This window comes from Carica papaya, chromosome 2 (genome assembly GCF_054855325.1).
Source record: "Carica papaya isolate Zhongbai chromosome 2, ASM5485532v1, whole genome shotgun sequence".
In the NCBI taxonomy this organism is placed as follows: Eukaryota; Viridiplantae; Streptophyta; class Magnoliopsida; order Brassicales; family Caricaceae; genus Carica; species Carica papaya.
In genome coordinates this window covers 25,835,435-25,840,760 of record NC_142310.1, presented here as the reverse complement: position 1 = coordinate 25,840,760, position 5,326 = coordinate 25,835,435, and the positions used below count along the sequence as shown (strand labels likewise).

Here is a 5,326-nt window from a genome sequence, read left to right as displayed (position 1 = left end):
AAGTTAGTAGAACCCGAAATAAATCCAACAAATAATTAAATAACATATTTATAATTTTAGCGTACTTTTCCAGATACATGCATAATATTCATATTAATAAAAATATTAATTATTTGAGATATTCCGATTAGATCTAGATTTGATGTGAGGAAAATATTATTCCTCAATGTCTTTATCCTAAATTTTAATTTCAAGATTGGAAGAGCATATCCATATGTATTAAATTCTATACAAAAATCTCATTTGAAATCTAGATAAATTTGAGTAGCTACCTAGCTTAATCTTCCTCCTAACTAGACTGAATTTCTACATATACTACATCAATAATTCTCATGTCATCATTCCATTATGTAAAACAAAACAGAAAATAAAAGAAGAGAAAAGTGCATTATAATAGCTTAAAATTACATTGAGCATGCAGGTATTTAACAAGTAGTTGTAGCCATGTCAAGCAGGGGGAAGAGAGAAATTAAAGAATGAAAAGTAGTACTAGTACAAGATATAAAATATTAAAGAGAAGATTAATTTAAAGAAAATCATAATTCAAAGTAATCCAAGTACATGTATGCATGCGACTCGACGACTACAACTATGATGGTGATAGCTACAACTACTATGATGACTACAACTATTAAGGCAACGACTACGATGACTAAGAAACCGACAACATATCTTTGTGGTGGAATGTAATTGGTTATTTAAAGTACATCTCCAACAACACTCCAAAAAATTTAAAATTAAATATCATAATACTCGATTCCTAAGGGCAATTAAACCCACTAGACCATTTCAGTCAATTATTTTGGTTGTTCTTATGGGTGAATGACACCATCATCTTCGCCTATTCCCCGTCTACTCCAGGTGGTTGCTGATGTGCTTGCGGTTTCATCCCATAAATAAACCACGTTTGTAGCTGCTGTAACATCTACACTGGATGATCCTCCGTGATCTTAGTGAATGTCTCCTTAGGACCCTTCATCACTCCTGCGTCTGTGGCCTCCTGAGGCTGAGGTGACTTCCAGAGTGTTCCAATACTCTTTTGGATTTTTTTGAGGTATTATTCAATAAGCCAACCCAAATTGTTGAGACCAATGAGGTTGAGCTGGTGGAGGGGCTTCCCGATAAGACTTTGGAACATGATATACGTGATCTCTTTCTCGCGATTATCCTTGCACTGTTTCTTCAGTTGATCAGTTGCCTTGGCGATCTTTTGGCACAAGAAGCTCTCTTGATTCACCATCTTCTTGCTTTGCTCCATCTCGGGCATCCTCTTAAAATTAGAAAGTACGCATTGGGCTCCGAAAGAGGAAGGCCAACCCTCTTGTTTTGAGTCATAGGGGCTGTAAATGATTGCACAGGCTTTGACATCGCAGAGAGTGCTGAGTTCACTCACCTTTTTTATCACTCCCTTCTTTCTTTTTTCGAACATGGCTTTTCTTGCAGAGTCGTTAGTGATATAAGCGAGCTTAACCTTCTTTCTAGTCATGGTGTTTTGTCGTGTCTGTCCAAGGAGCAAGAGAGTGTATATATAAAATGAGACAAACATTGAATAGTTATTAATAAGGAATGGGGAGTGGAGCATTTTAATATAGTAGAATATACCATGTAAGGTAAGATGTGGTGCATTTTAAAATTGCAAGCGAAATGTTCAAATTAACTCCAAAAATATGATGTCTTTAATAGGGGATGTGGGAAAATCTTGTCATTTAAGGAATGTATTTCACAAAATTTAATTAGTAAAATATTGAAAGGCTACACTTATCTAAAATCATCCAATCCTCCCTTTTAATTACAAGTTATTGATTCATTGTAATGCACTTATATACCTACTCTCTCTTGCATTATCCCAGCATGCATTCACACTTGAAATTAATCATACATGGCAAGCATACACACCTCATTATCTTATACACACTCATAGATATTACTCTTAATCATCAACTAATGTGGCCACCTCCTTCCAAATCCAACTTAATTATGTGTCTTGATATCCTACACCTACCACCATTTTATTTTTTAATTTTTTAAAAAAGAAACAAAAACCATAGATATATAGTTTTTTATTTGCTTTTATGCATTAATGTCAATATTCATTTTTTCCTAATTCGCAAAATAAATTTTATTTATAAGAAAAATATTTGATCATCCTTAAAATTAATGCTGGTTTTCTTCATCTTTTAATTTCTTCTGCAAACTTTACACTCCAAAACTTTATTGTCACCAAAGAAAATTTAATTACACATGCACAAGATTTCATAATAATTATACATATAATGTAGGCACATGGTGATTTTTTCTGAACTCCATAATAATTAATTATTTCATTTGGTATGCAGTACGTAGAATACGATTATTAGAGCAATTATATATTTGATTTTATCTTTATGGAATACTATTAATCACAATTATTAAAGTTATAATATCTCTCTATATCACAACAAATTATATACATTTAGTAGACAATTAACTACTATATGCAATCAAGATTTATTTTTTATTTTCTTTGTACATAATAAAACTTACATTTTTTCGTGAAGCTATAACCAATAACCAATAATTATTTTGAAAAAGAAGACTTGCTTAAAGATCATATGTGCAAAAAAAATACTTAAAATACATAATAACGCATAGAAAAGAAGGAAAAAAAGAAGAAAATTATGCATATTTGCTTTTAATCAATTACATGCAACTAAGAAATCCACTACACTAATTTGTTTTAGATATGTAATGTAATGTAGGTAAGCTTAACCTTGTTCTAGTCATGATGTTTTGTGTGTCTGGCCAAGGAAAGAGAGGGGCTATATATAGAATGAGACAAGGATTGGAGAGTTATTAATAAAGAATGGGGAATGGAGCATTATAATATAGTAGAATATGCCATCTAAGGTAAGATATAGTGCATTCTAAAACATTAAGTGGAATGCCAAAATGTTACTTAATGATTTGTTAGATATACATGTTCCTCATTAATCTTAGCTTTTATATAAAGAGCTAACAAATCATATAAGAACTCATACATTTTAAATCTTCTATTAAATTTTCAAAAGTTCAAGCATTCATATAAAATGGTATATAGGTGGCCTTACGTAACACCCCAAATTATTATTATTTTTATTAATATTATTTTATTTTATTTTAATTTTTTTTTGTAATTTTTAGATGAATATAATGATTTATTATGTAATAATATATGCTTTTAATTTAGTTTAATTTAATTAAATAGAAATAATAATAATAATAATAATAATAAAAAGGGATAAAATTATTTTTGGGATTTAATTGAAAATAATTTTGGGAAAAACGGGTGAAAATTTGGGTTCTGAGGGTGTTTTTGAAAAGAAAATAAAAAATCGGGGGTCAAAACGCAATTTAGAAAAATTACGCCACGTCAGCAGCCTGGTCAGCAGCCCCGGCCAACCAGGACACGCCGCGTGGCAGAGACGCTGACGCAGGAGGCCACGCGGAAGGGAGCCACGTGGGCGATCCACGTGCGCGCGATCGAACGACTGAGATCCGTTCCCACGCGCACGAACATCCCAGATCAAAAGTGCATACGGACGGTCCAGATTGCACGCATACGGACAACCCAAATTGAATTGCGCACAAACTGCCCAGATTGCATCGCGATGAACGGGCCAGATTCATTTCTTACTTAATCGCGATTGGACGGCCCAGATTAAATCGCGATGGACGACTCAGATTAAAAGCAGAAGGTTATAAATAATCTCATCCACACCCAAACCCTAACCCTAACTGCCAGAGCCCTTGCTGGAGAAGAAAGCCCAGCCACCGGAGAACCGACCACCGAGACCCGCCGCCGCACCGGAGCACTTTTTGGCCGCCAAACGAGGTAAAAATTCTCTCCTTGGCTCGGATTTTGATTCTAAACCCACCTGTGGCCAAATCGGAGCCAAAATACCGGCCAATTGGCCGAAAAACACCGTCGAAGCCCAGCAATATCGCCACAGGTTTTCTCTATTTTTTCTCCGATGAGACCCTTCCCGATTCCCGTTCGATGTAATTTTTACACCATTGTGACCACCGTTCCTTCCTTTACAGGTTGACTGGAGCAAAATACCAAATCGCAACTCGAGCTAGAGGAGCCGCTCGATTTTGTGAATCCGATGATATACTTGCTTTGCTGATGCTCGTTACTTGTTTAAGTATTCATGATTATGTGAGAAACAGAAAACTAAGAAAAAATAGAAAAGGTATGTGAATTGATAAATGGATAAGTTGATAGTCTCACTAGATATCTTGGGAGATGGTGGACGGACCGGGTCCATAGAGAACCCCACCGGGAACATTGTCTCATACCGGACGGGGTATGGAGACTTTAAATATTTTAGCGCTCATACTGGACGGGGTATGGGGATGACCCACTTCACCCTCATACCAGACGGGGTATTAAGGTTTATTGTTTTGGTGCCCATACCGAACGGGGTATGGGGACGGCCCTGGAATTAAGTTGTTAAAATTAATGGTTCACGTGTAGCAGAGACCCCTATGGATCCCCATGGATACTGGTAGGCTGATAAAAGAAGAAAATTATTGTTTGATGATTTAAAATATAAAAGTATGACATGTACTATGTTAGAGAGTATGTATAAATTCATGATATCTTTGATGTTATTGTTTCGATGGGTCGTTTTCATAAATCTCACCGAGGTAAGTTAACAGTAAAGGATTTTATTATTGATTAATGAATTTGTTAAAAATTGTGCTCCATTGGTCGTTTTTGTTTTTCTACCAACCTTTACTTCTGTATTAGTGATACAGTGTGACGTCTTTACCGGGCTAGTGTAGCTCATTCATTACTTAACCATTTCAGATTAGGAAGACTTGGTTCCCGAGCCCATTCCACAGGAAGACGGCGAGTAGATGCCTAAATATTTTATAGTTTTCCTTATAGTATTTCATTTCTAGTATTTCCTTTAGTTAACTTATTCTTTCAAATTGTTAGTACGTTTCGGTTATTGTGTAAGGGATATTAATCAGAACTTTTTATTTCGCTTCCGCATTCAAAATTTTTACATACATTTCCTTTTTTAAATTTCCGGGGTCGTTACACCTTAGGTATGAGTTTTTAACACATTAAAACAAGGAAACTTCCATATGATTTATAAAGGTATACTTTCTATTTCACTTATTAATTTTGAATTTGGCTTATCTATAAAGGATGTATTGTGTTATGATTTTTTGATGTAATGTGTTATGATTTTTTTATCTCTTTATTTCTTTTTGTATTCTTAAATATTATAACTTTGTTGTGTGTGTCTTATTTAAAGAGATTATATATATACATATACACTTACAATGATAAAAG

The 5,326-nt window shown here is 34.3% G+C and overlaps 1 pseudogene; it reads right to left on the bottom strand.

The window, feature by feature from the left end:
* Positions 1–1,057: 1,057 nt before the first annotated feature.
* LOC110825561 (agamous-like MADS-box protein AGL80 pseudogene) lies at positions 1,058–1,486 on the bottom strand (annotated as a pseudogene).
* Between the last annotated feature and the right edge of the window lie 3,840 nt (positions 1,487–5,326).